The 20,000-nt window shown below is 33.2% G+C and overlaps 1 protein-coding gene across 2 annotated transcripts in view; it reads right to left on the reverse strand.

Annotated features, from left to right (window-relative positions):
- LOC137658497 (adhesive plaque matrix protein-like) overlaps window positions 1–20,000 on the reverse strand; it is a 1,563,467-nt gene that overhangs the window by 731,981 nt on the left and 811,486 nt on the right. For both annotated transcript variants that reach the window (XM_068393265.1, XM_068393264.1), the window contains exon 3: window positions 6,505–6,559. The gene's annotated coding sequence lies outside the window, so the exon portion shown is untranslated. The remainder of the gene's footprint in view (window positions 1–6,504; window positions 6,560–20,000) is intronic.

A 20,000-nucleotide genomic window follows, 5' to 3' on the forward strand; every position in this document is an offset into this window, starting at 1 on the left:
CTATATTTATACATAAATATATATATATATATATATATATATATATATATATATATATATATATATATTCTGAGTGGGATAACTTAACTGTACTAGTCAGGGCCACCCACACTAGACTGGTTTGCTGCCACAGCGTAATATATATATTTATATTTATATATATATATATATATATATATATATATATATATATATATATATATATATACATATATTCATATATATACACACATACATAAATACATATAAACGTACATGTGTATATATATATATATATATTATTATTATTATTATTATTATTATTATTATTTGCTAGGCTACAACCCGAGTTAGAAAAGCAGGATGCTAAAAGCCCAAGGGCTCCAACATGGATATTAGCCCAGTGGGGAAAGGAAGTAATGAAAGAAACTACAAGAGAAGTAATTAACAATTAAAATGAAACCTTTTAAAAACAGTAACAACATTAAAATAGAGTTTTCATATATAAAGGGTAAAGGTGTCTGGTTTCAGTTTCAGTATCATCAGAACAGATGCTTACCAGAACGTCAGCCGGGCAAGCCCAATGGTGGTGCCAAAAAACACAGCAATAACCTCCCCAGTAAACACCTTAAACTCACGGTCCCTCGATGGGATCGATTTGTGTCACGTGAATGCTAAGCGAACACGTTACTACTGTAGTAGACAGAGGCTATAGACTATAAAAAAAAAATAAGGGAATGAGATAGAATAGTGCTCCAGTGTACCCCCAAGCATGAGAACTCTACCCACAAGACATTGGAAGATCATGGTACAGAGGCTATAGCACTACCCAAAAGAACAATGGTTTGACTTGGGAGTGTCCTTCTCCAAGAGGAGCTGCTTACCATTGCTAAAGTGTCTCTTCTACCCTTACTAAGAGGAACCTAGCCACTGAACAATTATATTGCAGTAGTTAACCCCTTGAGCGAAGAATTGTTTGATAATCTAAGTGTTTTCTGTTGTACGAGGACAGAGAAAAGTATGTAAAGAATAGGCCAAACTATTCGGTGTATGTAAAGGCAATTGGAAAATGAGCCGTAACCAGAGAGAAGGGTCCAATATAGTACTGTCTGGCCAGTCAAAGAACCCAATAACTCTCTTTGCCCAAGTGAATATATTTGTATGCATGGATTTACAATGAGAGAGAAAGGCAGACTGGGAATAATTTTTTTTTTAAACCACTACGTTCCACCGGCATTTACGGAAATTGTATTAAAAGATAATGACAGCTTCTCAAGTCATAAATGGCTTAATTAAAGAGTCATTAAAAACACGTAAGACATGTAGAGCGTTTTCCCCTCCAGATAATACTTCAAGTAAATGAATCTATGTAACACTCAGTACGCTGAACTTCTCTTAAAAATAATAAACTTTATGTTTAAACCGTTACTGATGTTTACACACAGTTCTCCATTATGCTTATGTTTCTTTCCTTTTACAAGGGGATAGAGAGAGAGAGAGAGAGAGAGAGAGAGAGAGAGAGAGAGAGAGAGAGAGAGAGAGAGAGAGAGAGAGACGAACCATCTAAAGATCAAATGATAAAATAATAGACTTTGAGTAAGGGGAATGGGATCTTCCACCCCAGTGCACACATCCCAAAAAACCTCTGTGATATACTTAACAGAGATATTCCCACCGCACTCCCAGTGTAATATCTAGTTTGTCCTCGGCAGATTCTAGAACAGGAAAATGTAGTTTACATTTTCTGTTCCAAATGTCATCCTCATATTCTAATTACATTTCATATCTGTAATATGGAGCATATTATTAACCTGTAATATAAAAGTTATTTTAAAGAAATATCAATAATACCAAGTAAATGAATATTCAGGGATTATGAAAATTAATACTTGAATAAAACTTAATCATGAACGCTACCAAGATAAGACACGCTAATACTTCATTTTTAAACTACCTAGAAATGCAGCAGTCACAACAATACGAGCGCATACGTGTCCTACCATTTTGGAAACATAAAGGAAAATACAAAATAACAAATTTTGAAAGTGAATCAAGTTTAGTAATCGAATTTAGTCACTACAAAGAGTGACAAAAACGAGTCCATAGAAGAAACAACCGGAGCAAGGGACAAAATGGCAGATTCTGAAAATGAATCTTATGAGGACTCGCTTAAGCAGTTGAATCTCGAGTAAAGGCCATCTACAACGTACAAGTAGGACAGACATGGCATGCTACTCTGCAGAAACTGTTTTCCCCAAGGAATTAATTATTACTTTTGATCTTAAACAACGACAGAAAATGTATATGCGATTTAATTTCCGAATCGATACCATTAATATACCAACATCAAATGGAAAAACTTTCGTTCGCGAACGGCAACTACGTAAAAATTGCCTCAAAAAGTAGATTCAGATCAACTTTTGAATTAGATTTCAAAATGAAAATGTACTAGTGCAATCAGCGAGAATGAATTATGAAAGACAAGAGATGAATAATGGTCATTCTTTCAATATTCAAAATGGATTTCAATCGATAAAACAAACAAGATGACGAGTGAGCATCCTCATTTTTTTTTTCATGTATTTTTCTGTTGCCCTTTTAATATATTCTTGGTAATTTTGAAAATGGATCTCACTGGATAAAGCAAATACCAATAGATAGTCACTTATATTTTCTTGTTTCTGAATAAAAAGCTACGCCCATTAATGTGAATTATTCTTAAGAATAATTCTGAAACGTTCCCCTTCCTTTCATATTCCAATTGACATTCTGCTAACAAGGAAATTAAATGGTATTTATTAAGCATCAACCATACAAATTAAAATATTACAGAGAAAACAATGTTATAGTCTGAATCAAGGTCATTCACATTATGCAGTACCCTGTCACATTTCATTACTAAACAATCCTATTGGCATTTCATTATCATACACCAAATGCCTTGTTTTTTTATGTTTATATCAATCACTTTCGGTAAACCGAAGTACTGAGGAACAAAAATACAGAGGCAAACCAAAATAAAACTTTAAGTGCGAGTTAAAATATAACTCTCTTTGAACATCCAAAATGAAACTTTCCTTTAAAGTTAATATGGTACTCTGCCTTGCTATTATTTAAAGTCCCCTTGTAGGTCAAGACCCCTGTTCGTCACTACGAACTACGCTTCCCATTCAAAAGAAAACTCCCCTTACAAGTGAAAAAGGAACACCACTTGCGAATTAATAATGAATTCCCCTTGTATCTCAGATAAAACTCCCCTAAGAGTCAGAATTAAACTCTATTTACAAACTGAAATTAAATCAACCCCTTTTAAATTATGATTGAACTCTCCTTTCAAGAAAAAAATCAAATTTCATGGCATGTCATAATATAACTTCATTTGCAGATCAAATCGAAATTTCCTTTCCTATACAAATTAAAAATTCTATAGCAAACCGAAATGAAATTCTCATCGCACATTAAAAATGGATCAAATCCTTTGCTTTTCAGATTAAAATTACCTCTGAAATCTATTCGGGAACTCCCATTGCAAGTCAGTCATAAGGAAATCCTCTTGAAAGTCAGAATGAAAATCCCCTCGAAGTCAAAAAGAAACTCCACTTTAAATTCAAAATTTAACTACATAGAACTAAAAATGGAACTTGCTTCCAAATCAAGGCAAAACTCCCCTTAAAAGTCAAAATGAAAATCCCCTTACAAGTCAAGATGAAAATTCCCTAAAAGCTAATATGAAAATCCCCTTAAAAGTCATGGTGAAAATTTCCTAAAAGCTATTATGAAAATCCTCTTAAAGGTCGAGATGAAAATTCCCTTAGAAGTTACGATGAAAATTTTCGAAACGTTAAGATGAAAATTCCCTAAAAGTTAAGATGAAAACCATTTCAAAATTAAAGATGAAACTCCGGTTGCCCTACCCATCACAAAAAAAAAAAAATCTGAAACGTAAAAATTTTTACTATTTCTTATGTATTGTTAGCTATGACATTGGCACTGGAAGGGATACATCTAAAAGCCTTCAGGCTAAATAATGAGATCGCACCCAGTAACACGAATATCAATAAAGCAACTTTGAAGACCAAATACGCATCTTTACAATACATCAATCCCCTGTGAAAAAACCAATCATCATTATACTAATCACATCCAAATGATGGCTTCGAGCAAAGGTCAAAAGTGCACTGGAAAAGGTTAAGGTAGAAAGCAGTGTTAACAAATAAACAAATATATTACATGAATAAGTAAAGACTGACATCATCTAAACATGCAAATACATCTGTGCATAAATATTTGCATAGGAAATTTAAATTCTCTGAAATACGGTAGAGTACATAGATTTTTCGCACTATGTAAAGGCATTTATAGTGAGCCCCTTTTTCTAGCGTCCACCAACAAACAAGCACACACACACAGACACACACACATACACACCTTCAGCAATAAATTATGTTTCAAGCGTAGAATTCAAGATGAAGGCGCCTTCACGTCAGTAAAAGCAGAGGGAAAAAAGAAATCTATTTCTAAGAAAACTTCTTCTGCCTCACGGAAAAGTTTACACAACCATAAGTTATTTTTTTCTTTTTTTTTACAATTTTTGAAGGAACGACTAGGGGAAAACTCTACGACTCAAAGAGTTTGGTTTTACTTCCTTTTATATATTATTATATTTATAAGAATTTTTCTGTTTTTAAATAATGTTATGAAAAGGATAATTAGGAGAATTTATGATCCAAATAGGAGTTACAGCAAATACATGATAGTTGTAAGAACGATAGTAAACGGGAAATAATCTACATTAAACACATAATAATAATCAGAGTAGTAAATGCACATGTTAAGTGGGAAAATCCCTCAATAAAAGACGTTTACTTGTCCAGGATATAAATCAAGATGTACAAGTTGGTAACGCAGCCCACGGTATCATTTTCGGGAATATTATGCACTGATAAAATATGTCTCATTTTAAACACTTTACATGGATTGATACTGTTCTTTTACACACACACAAACACACACACACACACACACACACACATATATATATATATATATATATATATATATATATATATATATATATATATATATATATATATATATATATATATATATACATATACAGTATATATATATATGATAGTCTACATGAGGAAAATTGAAAGATGTTTTTATGTAGAAATGCTCTACAGTTTCGTCCGCCAATGGACCCCTTCTTGGAGCGTTTATTTTGCATAATAAACGCTCCAAGAAGGGGTCCATTGGCGGACGAAACTGTAGAGCATTTCTACATAAAGACATCTTTCAATTTTCCTTATGTAGACTACCATATATTAAGTTATCTTCGTGCTAAGGAAAACTACATCTGTAATATATATATATATATATATATATATATATATATATATATATATATATATATAAATATATATATATACAGTATATATATAAATATATATATATATATATATATATATATATATATATATATATATATATATATATATATATATATATATATATACACATACATAACCAGAATGAGTCGATTATGGTGACAATTCCATGACATACAATTACTCTTCATCATGAAGAAACGAGAACTAACTTTTCTTTTCGTTTCAATTTCGAAAATGAAAATCATAATCTAGAAAACGATTATTATATGAAACTATTGTAAAAATGAATTAAACAATAATTAACAAAATCAAATTATATTACAAACAAAAAATAAAATATATGTACTGAACGCTAACCTCAGAATCATGTTATATTTTCTTTTATTTTTTACAGGGAAAACATTGTTGATACAGTAACTCTAATATAAAAAAATGCAAAAGGGAGAACATTCATAAACCAGCCAAATCTAGCCGTTAGTAAGACCACTTGAAGAAACGACCCCACAATTCTTACCTTAGTAAAACCAATCAAAATATAGTTGCTGCTGGGATAAATCAATGAAAGATATAAATACAACACAATAAAAATTAGCGGTTATTAGTACCAGCACTATTACCTTTGGTTCCATGTAAATTCCACCCCGAAAATTCCTCCCACGAGAATACCACCCTAATAAATTTTCTCCCCATAATTTATTTCACCCCACGAATTTCCACACCCCATTCCCAACACCATTTCTTTCACCCAACCAATTCCCCCCCCCCCCCAACTAATAAGCAAATAGAACTTAGATAACATAAGTTGAACGATTGTTCGCTTAAAATAATCAACTGATATATACGATTGTTTGTTAAGAAATAAAATGCATATTTCAAGTGAAACTGTATACAAAATATGTATTCAATTCAAATTCAATCTAAGAAAGCAAAAGCATTAACCAGTATAATAATGATGATAATAACAATGACAGGAATAACAATAGCAATTACAACCATAGCTAAAGGTGATGTTTTCCCTACTGATCATTCTCCATTAATCTAATTTCTTTTATTTACACTATTGCATCAAAATCCGACAAATCATGGAAAAAGAAAACCCCACCTTTAGCAATTCAATAATTTCAACACTCACCAAAGATTCAGACTTCAACTCTTAGGCGCGTTTACATGGATCGACGCCTGATGTTCTGTAAGATAAAAAGGAAGGCGTTAAGGATAGCAATACAATTGGCAGTATCAATTCATTGATAAAAATTCATATCTTGGTTTAACATTCATCATTTCATAAACAAAACCGTGTTTCATTTTACAGAGACGTTGGTTTTCTTTTACAAACTATCAATTCATACGTACAAAAATTCTCTCTCTCTCTCTCTCTCTCTCTCTCTCTCTCTCTCTCTCTCTCTCTCTCTCTCTCTCTCTCTAAATGTAGATGCATGTGGCACCCAAACATCCTTTGAATCATGTATAAGTATTCTCTTTATCAGTCTTAAAACTCCAAAAAGAAAGATGGAAATGTTTTACCATTTATTCGCCAACAGCCGTTTCAACAATTAACTTAAGGCGATCATCAAGATTTCATTGGTAAGGGACTTTAATCACACTTTTATGTGATAAGAAAATGCCAATCAAGGTAAAATTCAAGATCTACAGCACAGCAATATGACCAGTGTTAATGTATGGATCAGATACGAGGGCTCTAAGACGAAAAGAGGAAGCAAAGATTGAGAGAACAGAGATGAGACTCCTGAGGTGAATTATGGGAATATCACTGCTTTAGAGATTGGAAAATTATGCATTAAGATGAGTGGCAGGAGTAGTAAAAATTACAGAGATAAGTGTCATGACTGAGATGGTATTGAGAAAGGATGGTAGGGAGGGACTGAGGGTTTGAAAGGAGCCTGTTAGCAGGGAGGGAGATCCAGAGGGAGGCAGAGAATTGGATGGCGAGATAAGGATAGAAAGGTTTCGTGGAGGAGGAGGCTTTGATAGAAGGCATTAGAGAGGGCGCATCAGGCAACCGACCCCTTAACGTAAGAGTAAATGTGTGAAACAAGAAAGAAATACAAAAAAAAAAAAATCATATCCAAAACCAAGAAGATTAAGAAATTTCCATGAATGAAAACGAATTTTCATGAAGCTTCACTCAAAGAGATCTTTGAAAATAAGCAACATCCTTAGGGATGTCATCTCGTGCCCAACTAAAATTACTCCCAGAGGCTTATCGGCCTCTCGGAGTAAATGATGTGATAAGGACAAATGAATGACTGGTAATAGAGACTTTGAGGGGGTGACAAAAAAGAGTGGGCCATAGGGATAGTTTTCCGTACCTCGACGAGTAGCATCATAACAATAGGAAAGACGTCACATTAAAACTAAGCACTGTATAAGTAGTCTTTAATACATTGTAAGGCTTGACTGTTTTGCAGACATTTCTTGTAATTAAAACCATAATTATTATTAAGAATATTTACAGTTTCAAGATAGCGGAGGTTGGAACTATCCTGGATGAATTCAGTGACATTCATAACAGTTATTAGGTCCAGGCATCTGTTGTAACAAAGATTTTATCCAAATGAACTCCAGTTGACACTTTCTTTAACATGACACAAATCCTCTTAGAAATCCAGTGTGGTATGCCAAGAGGGGCGCATTACATTTGCGCGCATTTAGGGATTAAGAAGTGTTACGATTGCGCGCTGAAATTTATTACAGTTGCGCGCCTCTTTTCCCCTCTTTTCTTTCAGCCATTTCTTGTCAAACTACCCTATTACATATGGTTTTGATAAGATAACGAGCACTTTCGGACACCATGACAGTTCACAGTTTATAAGATGCATTCACTCGAATTAAGATACGTTAGTTTCAATAGCTCTCTCTTTTAGTCCGAAATTAGCATCATGGAATTCACACTATCTGAAACCGAGAAAGGAAAGAAATCCTTGATTCACGATGGATATACATACAGAATCGACAGAATTCTTAAATCATCGGAAATTTCATGGCGTTGTACAGTGAAAACCTGCAAAGGAAGGCTAAGAACCGATGATAGCTGTACAACTATAATCAGTGGAACGTGTATTCACTCACATGAGATAGAAAGCAAAAAAGTTGAACTTCAAGCTATCCGAGCATCTGTGAAGAGGAAAGCGTTTGATGACATTAGCACGAGACCTATGAAAATAGTTCGAAGCGAATTACAGTGTGTTGATGACGAAAGTCTGGAAGTGAAAGATCTGAAAAATTTAACAATGGCAATCTACAGGAAAAGACGTACAAAGTTTCCAACTTTACCCAAATCTAGAGAGAATGTTCACGATGCTCTTGACGTCATGGAATTGGAAACTAATAAGAAAGAAAAATTCTGTTTGCTTAATAGTAAAGAACATGGAATTATAATATTGTCATGCAATTCAAATCTCCTCGCACTGTGTACAAAAGTTAGTGAAATTTTTGTGGACGGAACTTTCAAGTGCTGTCCAAAATATTTTGAGCAATTGTACACTATTCATGGATTTAATCTGGGACACTATGTACCTCTTGTGTTTGCTTTATTACCATCGAAATCCGAAGAAATTTACTCTACATTGCTTAGCATGATCTCCACCTTGTGTACAGATAGAAATCTTGAATTTAAACCTAGTCTCGTTCACATTGATTTTGAAGTAGCTATGCATAATGCATTTAGGTCTATATTCCCAAATGTAATAATACAGTGTTGTAGATTCCATCTAGGCCAAAGCTGGTGGAGAAAAATTCAGAAAATAGGCCTCAGTTCTGAATATAAAGACAAGGAATCGGAAATAGGCTTGTGGCTAACTCAGTTTTTTGGTTTAGCATTTCTTGATCCTGCGGAAGTTGGTGACAGTTTTGCTGAGGAACTCATGGCAAACATTCCAGATGATCAGCGCTGTGTTAAGTTTGCAGATTACGTTGTTGACAATTACATCCTTCCGGAGGCATTATATCCTCCAATTCTATGGGCATCACGACCGTCAGTTGAAGCACGTCGAACAACAAATGGCCCCGAATCGTTCCATGCTCATTACAATGAGCAATTTTATTCACCTCACCCATCAATTTCTGTGTTTTTAGATAACATCTTAAAAATCCAAACAACAACATACATTAAATTGCGAGGGCTTGGCACACCTGCAGTTCTAAGACGAAGCGAGAGAGAAAAGACTACTTATCTAATGGATCAATTCAACAAGATGCAGGAAGGGGAACATAATCGATATCAGTTTTTGAAGGCTATTGGTTTTAGATATTCAGCACGAACAGACATCTGTTAAGTTTGTTTTTCATTTATATATATACATAAATGTATCTCATTTTTTATTATAATAAACATTCTTGTGAATAAATGTCTTGTATGTAATCTGTATTTACCGGTAACCTAAACATCGACTCCTGAAAAAAAAAAACTTCGTAGGGAAATGAAAAACAATAAAGCTACATTGAATGTAACTGGCATAAAATTAGTTGAGCCAACAACTATTATTATGCATTGACATGAAAACCCCTTGCAAAAGAAAAAAAAAAGATAAATAGAATTTAACTACCTTAAAATCCATTGAAATTCATTGACATCTAAAGAACTAACGTTCTCTTTGGAATGGGTTTGACAACAGGGATTACTGGAATACCCTGAGAAATGCATGCGCGCAATAGTAATGGAAAGATGCGCGCAATGGTAATGGTTTTAGAGCGCAATTGTAGGGGCAATGCGCGCAAATGTAATGCACCGGCCAAGAGATAGTAGTGGAGAACCCTTGGTCATGACATTCGAACTGGCCGACTACTTTTTACTTCCTGTTATTGTGCACAGATGTGACTGGGGTACTACTTTCAACCAGGTTGGACTAATGTAGCCTGATTCTGTTAACATAATGAGGCTGACGGTCTCGTTGGAGCTAAAGGGTTTGATTTACACAGAGACGATTTACCGTACGATGCGTGCATATCCTGGTGCCAAGCAACAAAGTTCAATATAGGTGTTCTTTAATGGAGGTAGGTAACAGAATACACAATTCATTTGCGACCTTACGGAATTATACATCTTTCATTTGCATAACTACCACACTACGGTGACGCTGCTCAGTCCTGAGTACTATTATGAGCAATAACAAATGTTTTTCCAAACGTTCAAAAGACTTGCTTCAGGCACTGAGGAAGATCTCTAAATAAGTTTCTCGTGTTTTTCACCCCAAAAATTAGAATGTCCCTTGGAGTCTCCAAAAGTCTATACATGATATGATTATAGGACAATTATTACACGAATGCGCTCTCCATAAGGGGAATTTCAACCACGGAGAGACTTGACTAAAAAACAAATTGTGCTGATGCAGCATTTAGTTTTAAAGAGATGTGTATAAAAATGGGCTTCTCTAAAATCATGCTAGTGTAAGGATGAAAAAGTCATGATAATGTTCCCAAAATAAGTAAATATAGGGAACTGAGTTGACAGCAAACGTTCTTAAAAGTGACAGGACTAAAATTGACCTGTCAGGATGTTAACAAAACTGACTTCAATACAAACATAGAAAGTGATCCCGATAATGACTGTGACATTAATGACACTTCTCTTGATGAATACCATCTTAGTAAAGTGATGTGTAATCTAATGATATTCAAAAGTAACTTCTGAGATTAAAGGAATACAAAAAAAAAGTAAATAAATCTCACAGAATATGTCTCCATTCTTGCAAAAGATCACCGCTAATGACCCACGAAGACACGAATCTTGAGATTAAGATCCCCCCCCCTTTTTCATGCCACTCACCACATCCCCAAACACCAGTTCCCAACAATAGTGGTGAGCCTAAAACTATAATATTTCAGAGGCTTATATAAACTGCTAAGTATAAACTAAATCAATATCCGCGGATCTTAATAGATGTTTAAAATAGCTATGGTAGATAAAATCAATATTATCGTCCGGCAGGTAACATCGTTCTAGATGAATAAAATTCTACTTAGTAACAAAATAACAAGAGAACAAGTAAAAGATTGTTAAACCATTTTCCAAATTTCAATAAAGGGACATGATGCAAGTTTTATATATAAAAAAAATCATATAAAAGGGGACATTAAGAATAACAGAATGGGTCCCTAGGGATTCCCAAAGAAGCAAGGGAAGGAAGAGAAAAAGATGGATTGACGAACTTAGAAAATTTGCGAGATAAAAGAGGAAGTAAATTGTTAAATGGTGTAACTAAAAACCTTGAATTCAATTAATAGTGCAACCCATCTCCCTCATAAAGGAGAGGAGTTTTCATCTGATTGAACAATATATTAATATATAAACACATAAAATAACAGCCCTTCCTGCCCCTTCATAAGTAAGGACGGAAGCGCCTACACACGATATGAATGTAGCCTATGTTTCTCTGCCGTCTCCCTATGGTCCATTAAGGTCTCCCTGAACCAACACTGTAATCTTGCAGGACAACGAAACCGTTAACCATCCCTTTAATAAGAAATACTGGATTTACATTCAATCGGGGTTATCATGATCCGCCATTCTGTAAGTTGGGCATCAAAATTACGGTAGGTGATTATTGGTCAGCTTTCTGGTTTAAGATGTCAATTAGGGAGTAGAACTGGATCAGCATCCCTAGAGAACTTTGCTTCATCACTTTCTAACCCAACGCATCTGCACCAATAATGCAAGAAACCGCAACATAATTCTGTATATTTTCAACGTTCGTTGTGATAATGGTGTGCTAAACAGATCGAAACTTTAATGGTCCGTGCTTTTATAACAACTTGTATAATTTCACAAATAAAAGGAAAACATCTCTGTGTGTGTCAATATTTTTTCATGGAGGAAATGATATTAGACATTTACTACAAGACCTTTTACTCTACATAAAAGGGAATTCTCTGAAAATAAGGAGAGAGAATTTACTGAAACTGAAATCTTCTACTGCAGCCATCATTAATAATGAAACATGTACAAGGAAGGGTCTCATTCTCAAAAGAAAAAGACGGAATTTTCACTGTTAACTATGGAAAAAACCTAGGATTGTACAGCACCTGTTAAGAGAGTCTTCGTTATTACATTACAGGTGTACCCGAGCCGTCAAAAATTACGTCTAATAACGTCAAAATCAAACCTTCCCACCCCCCACCCCCACTTTCCTAACTACAACTCACTGGTTTGGCAATGTGTGGGAGTGTGTGGTTTCCGAGTGTACCACTCTGAGTACCTCCTCTCTCTAAAACCCCCGAGTGTGACAGGAAAGAAATATATATATATATATATATATATATATATATATATATATATATATATATATATATATATATATATATATATATATATATATATATATATACAATAGCAAGGTTAAATTTAGATAAATCGCCTGAAATTACATATAAAAATCAGGCTACATATCAGTTTAGTAAGATCTGTGTTACTGTATGGACAAGAGTCGTCGTGGTAAAACAATGAAACAATATCCAACAGATTTTGTAGATTTGAGAACAAAGTCTCAGAAGAATATTGGGAGTTATATGGCAGGACAGGATTAGAAATGAAACTATGTAAGAGATTACTTGAGTGACATGTGGACGAGATGGTGAGGGGTAGATGGAGATGGTTCGGGCATGCTTTCCGATCTACCCAAGAGATATTAGTTCACCAAACTTTTAACTGGGCTCCACAAGCCAATAGAAGAGTTGACAGACCCAGGTCTACATGGCTGAGGACTATGAAGCGTGAAGTAAATGATGATGCATGGAGTACTGAATTAAAAGCTCAAGACAGAGACAGCTGGTTACATCTAACCGAGGCCCTTTGCGTTAATAAGCATAGGATATGATGATAGAGCATGCATATGTCTAAATACTTAGCCGTTATTATTGACGGGTCTCGTACACTTGTAACATAAATAGAAAATGGACTATAAATAAAACCTTTAAAGAATCATTGACTCTGATTCCCAGATTACGTGAAATAGGAAGCCCCAAAAAATGTAACTTATTTTTCCGTACAAATCTTTAGAATTAATTTTCATAGCTTGATACGTTTACAGTTCACACATAACTTCGTAGCGATTTTTTAAGAGCTTAAAAATCTTTTTATTTATTTTCTCTTTTTTGATGAAAGGGATTTGTTGTACCAGATTAAGGAGACTGGTGCGATCTACAATAGGATTAATGCAAATCGAATTTACACGCAGCGATGATTTTTATAACAAAAATATTCTTTTTAAAAAAAAAAATATACTTTTTGACTTCGCAAAAAAAAAAAAATGAGAGTTTATTTCAATTATAACAATGTCATCAGGATTAGCATTTTAATTGAAATATTACGAAATAAATTAATCTATTACCGACATGGAATAAAAATCCAATTTAATTTAGGAAAAAAAGCATGATGCACGACTGAGCCAAAGCGACAAAATGCAAATGAAAAAAAAGGGGTTAAGACCCAATTACTCCTTTTGTATGTACTCAAAGTCCCTGTTTTCTTAAAATTTTAAAGAAAGTAAATAGTAATGTGATATAAACTTTAGTATTATGTTTTCTCCAGTCTCATTCATCCTTTAAAGGCACATAAAACAATAGCACGACAATAAAAAGAAAGACAAATTATGGAAAATTCATATTGGAACTGAAAGCTAATACTACAGTCTCTATTTTGACATTTTGATTTAGTTTCTAATACGATTTGCATTAATATAAGAAGATTAGTTCAAAAAAACTCGCTGGAATACGAAAAAGCTCCCATTCTTAGTGTGCATAATTGCCTTTTTCAAAATTGAGTATTATTAGCAGTTTCCTGATTTTACTGCATAATACTTTTAATGAGGAACACAAGGGATATTGATTACAAATACAGCTTTCTGATCTTTTAAACATAACACGTATACTTCATAGAAGTACAACGCAAAATCCTGCATATTCGATTAAGTGCACAACACACCCACTCACACGTACAAAGACATACAGACACACACATACACATACACACACATTATATATATGTATATATATATACATATATATATATATATATATATATACATATGTATAATATATATATATATATATATATATATATATATATATATATATATATATATATATATATATATATATATATCTTTCCGGTCACGCTGAACGACATTGCCCGACGTATTACTACTCGGTCTCTCCCCGTACCGAGGGTAGGGGGAGAGGAATTAGTCATACTCCGTTGGCAGAGGGTACACAGAGAGGTACCCGATGAAACAGAAACTGCCGTGTTATAGTTAGAAAAGGGGGAGGGGTGAGAAGGATTGAATGTGTGTATAAGCGTGTGTGCATGTCTATCTAAATATTTAGCCGTCATTTTTGACGGGTTGTGTACATTAGTTTACATTACATGTATATATATATATATATATATATATATATATATATATATATATATAGACAGATAGATAGATAGATATTACAACACATATTTTCCATAATATGGATGTTAGTGCAATGAAGGTTCGGCCTCTTTCTTGACACCAGTTACTGCTCCTACCTTTTTACACCTATGTGAACTTGCGTGGAATGGTCTGGGATAGAATGCATCCCAGGATGCTTGACGATGCAGTGCAAAGCATCTCGACCACAGTAACTACTACCCAATCCCTTGCGCAAAACGGGTGTTAGGGCTTAAATGTGGTTTTCACTAAACCAGACCAAAGTTTGAACTCGACTCAATGAAATGGATATCATCGGTGTATCTGACTGAGTTGGTTTGGGTCACTCAGAGCGCGTGGGCGCAAGCGCACACGCACAAATAAATAACAGATATACAGTACATAGATAATGTATATACGTACTTACACAAACATAATACGCACACACATATATATGTATATATGTAAATATATATATATATATATATATATATATATATATATATATATATATATATATATATATATATATATATATATAAGTGTGTGTGTGTGTGTGTGTCTGTCTGTTTGTTAAGTATACATATTTCTAATACTCCTTGTTTATTTATTATACATTAAGGTAATTTCTATTTATATTAGTGATTCATGTAATTTTCCAAAATCTAAATGTTATTTCTATCAATCATTTAAAAATGATAACAAAAACACTTCCATAAAAAATATAAATGTTATTTCTATCAAATCATTCTAAAATGATAATAACAAAAACACTTCCATAAAAAACACTTCAGAACTACATGAACACTTCATACACTCATGAAGCTAAAATTCCAATTTGTATTAACACCACCTTATTGTATAAAATACCTTCAATCACTGTAGCTGAAATATTTCCCTTTTCAGGCATACTATCAAGAGCTTAAAAATGGTGTTCCTCCTTCCTCTCTTTGCTTAAAATATTCACCTGCCTCTATTTAAAGGCTAGATTTATCTTTAACAGAGGGGAAAACTCTATTAAAATGCCTTCGACGGCCGAGCCTTTGAGCAATTAGATAAATATTTATTAGCATAAGATGTTAAACTTCCAGCGTATTATGTATTAATGGCAACATATTTTCAAAGTTTTCTTTGAGGTATTGCAATTAATTTTCCCACATTTCTATTTATCCTTTTAGAGTTTAAAAAGACCGCTCATGAATGGCAGAGGCAAGGGACAGTGACATTGCCCTCGCAAGCTGGACAAAGCCCTAAAGACTGCATATATATCTACGATCGGTGCTCAATCCCCCTCTCCACCCAGGATAGGACCAGGGTCAATAAAAAAATCACTTTCACAAAAACAACACTTTAGAACTATATGAACAACACTTCATACATTCATGGATCTAAAATTCCAATTTAGTTAATGAGTCAGCAGGCTGGCTCTCCCAAAACCCCCATCCTTAGCTCACAACGATGGTAAGGTCGCATATACTAAAGGAACTTACGAGTTTGAGCAGGACTTGAACCCCCGTCTAGCGATCACCAGGCAGAGGCGTTACCAATAAGGCCACAACATCTCCTAGGCCTGTATTGCGAAGGACATTATAGTGCCTCTCCAAATGACTTTCATTAAGAATAAAACAAATAAGAGTAAAGAAACGCAATATGATTATTATATTTTCTTTTTTAAATTTCAAAGGATACTAAAAATATTAGTTTTCTGAATGGGAGATCTGTCGTTAAAACTTCAGTAAAATCGATTGAAAATCTGAAAAAACACCTGCTCATGGATATGGCAATACTCTCCGATCTGAAATAAACACCATGCTCAAATTTATAATGAATACAAAAAATTACAACATAATAAAATAAAAGCAACAAGTTGTTAAAAATTATACGTTAACAAATATAATAAATTGCTAAAATAATAAAATAATAAATATAACGAATTACCAAAAATACTCCATTAATGAACACAACAATTTACCAAATTTTCACTTAAAAGTGTAATACAAAAATGAAAAATTGCTATAACGTTCAGGGGATCTCTCTTTTGCCAGACAGGCTAGACAAGGGAAGCCTCACAACCCAATTGAAAGCAACAAGAAATTGCAAGAAATATTGCAGAGACCTGCCATGCCACGTCACGCTCACTTGGAGCTTTAGCGATAAAATTAAATAAAATAATACTGGCAGCATTTATACTTTTCTTAGAGATCTTCATTCGCTGGAAATACGATACCAAGGTAAGATTACTTTCCTTTTACGTGAGATGAACGTTCTTGGGCCTTAATAAATGTGGATTGACCATCAATAGGATGTCTATCGATATATTTGGCTACAAGATCTTGTGTATTTCTGTTATTTAAAATGAATGAATAATATTCCTATTAATCGTGAAATTGTGAAAAAAAAAGTTTTCCAAATATAGTTATGAAAATAAAGTGTAACAATCTTAATATCCATTAGCCAGGGAGGGGAAAGGGAATCTTAACCGATAAATACTTGATGAATGTGGAAGAGTAACTACTGAAGACGAACAAGGCAAATAATCCAGGGAATCGGAAAATACTATCTCGAACTACATTTTTTTCATTTCCCTACCTTGGCTTGATATAGTTTTTTATGTTCATGACGTGTTGAATAGCACTGAAATCAAAGGAATTGAGTTGTATGGATAATAAATATCCCACAACAATTGATTCTTTCAAATATAAAAACATTAATTTGTAATACAATAAACATCAATCTAATGTACATATAACTAATCCCGCTGCCGGGCAAAAAGTTGGGGGTCATTAACCAAAACAAATTTCGCAAATAATGGAGTACATCTATCCTAAATCATTATAAAAAGCCAATAATTATCATGTACGTAGTACTAGGTACGCAGTGAATTCTAAAGTCTTGCCTTCTCTATCATAAGGCTCAATACCACACAGTATTCTGAAAGTTATATTACAGCTGAAACCAGATTGAGGAATGATCTTCCTAAACAGGCATTTGAATCCATGGAACTTCAATAGTTCAAACTTGCAGTAAATGTTTTCATGTTGAACAAGCTGACATGAGTCTGTATTCATCGTTTATAAAGGACATATCTATTTCAACTTTGTTACTGATCTTAAGATAGTTTATATTCTTTATTCATTGCTTTTCGTATTTTACTTATTTCCTTATTTCCTTTCCTCACTGGACTATTTTCCCTGTTGGAACCCTTTGACTTATAGCATCCTGCTTTTCCAACCAGTGTTGTAGCTCAGGTATTAATAATAATAATAATAATAATAATAATAATAATAATAATAATAATAATAATAATAATAATAGTAATAATAATAATAATAATAATAATATTAATGAGAAGGATGAAGAATATTTCAACCATTTCATTTCTGGAATTAAACCATGTTATTACCCATACTAAAAAGTCAACAAAATCATAAACGTGATATAAAAAATGGAAATCTAATCAAACTGTCACTTGCATCCATTGAGCGTTTTAATTACTTTTAAGGGACTAAAATTCGGACTTATTTATATTAAACACATTTCGTTATGGTATAAAATCGTCTAATAACGTCTTTAAATTAGTAATATCAAACACTAGGTTTCAGGACTATCCAATTATCAAGTCTGAAGGCCATTCTTGAAAAACAAAAATTTATGGGGGCCACCTCTGTATATATATATATATATATATATATATATATATATATATATATATATATATATATATATATATATATATATAAATATATATATATATATGTAATATATATATATACACATGTACATGCATATACTTATATCTATCTATCTATCTATCTATATATATATATATATATATATATATATATATATACATATATATGTATATACTTACATCTATATATATATATATATATATATATATATATATATATATATATATGTGTGTGTGTGTGTGTATGTATGTATGTGTGTGTATTACAACATTTCTATAGAGAGGTCTATTCATATCACTCAGAATTAAGGAATAAGAAATTGATAAGGAATTATTTCAAAGGATATAGCCTAACCTTTTCCGCATTCTCAAAATCACTGTTTGCACGGTCGAATCTCTATGGCCTCTTACTCAGGTAGCGAGAGGCAAGGATTTTCTGACGAGCCAGTGACCTTTTTAACGTTTTCCAATAATCTAATTCCAGAAAATATATAATTTAGAAATGTTTGCTTTCCAATTACGTTGTAATGTGGAACTTAGTCAGGATATGACACGATGCAATAAATCAAATAACATAATTTCTGTTAATAACTTAAATAAAAACGAATGGAAGTATTTTCTATCTCCTTCCACTCCCATTTATATTTCATCATGCTGTTTCTTTCCCATGCACATATGCAGCGCGTTCATTTTGAAGGAAAATGTGTTGGCATGTATCATATCAGGGTAACGACTCTTCATAAACGTCTTTATTTCTCGCTGGATAATGCTGCTTTACGTATTGAGAGTTTCAATTATTTTGGTATGAATTTCATGAAGATTTAGAAAAATGTTCCTCACGGGGGGGCGAAATAAGGTCTACAGTATATTTTGGTGGAAAACCCACTGGCTTTCTGACTTCATCTCGGTTATATAAGATAAAATAAATCACGGGTAGCGTGATATGAAATCTGGGCCATGAAATATGGTTCCTGTGAATTGGCAGTTAAGAGGGATTAGAAAGGTGTTTAAATCCCCTGCAGAAAACGGAGGATGGTTAACGAGCAAAACTCAGTTCGGAAAATGCAGCTTATTAAAAGGTTTCGTTGAATTATACAAATCTTTTCGTAGTGAATACGAAAATTTTATTCTACATTCGTTTTAAAAGTTTAACAATTCCAATAAGTATTTTCAAATGCTATTTCATTCATTGCAATTGAAAGATTAATTGAAATTTTATCGAGTTACAATAAAAAATTGAAAATTCTGTTAATGAACATATCGGAATAATAATTAAGGAAAATATATGCCCTGAATATTAATGTTACTAAATATCACCCAATATCATATCGCTAAAACACCCATTAAAAGGAGGCTTAACCAGAAGATTTACGCTCATGCTTTGAAAATTCCAAACTATTTTTAGCGTTGCCAACAGTTTCTCTTTTGCTAAAGACTGCGTTACCTGGCACGTACGACAAGAACACAGTAACTATCAAGAGAATATGTAAGTTGCTGGAGTGCAGCCATTAAATTAATATGGATATA

Source organism: Palaemon carinicauda, chromosome 19 (genome assembly GCF_036898095.1).
Source record: "Palaemon carinicauda isolate YSFRI2023 chromosome 19, ASM3689809v2, whole genome shotgun sequence".
Lineage (NCBI taxonomy): Eukaryota > Metazoa > Arthropoda > Malacostraca > Decapoda > Palaemonidae > Palaemon > Palaemon carinicauda.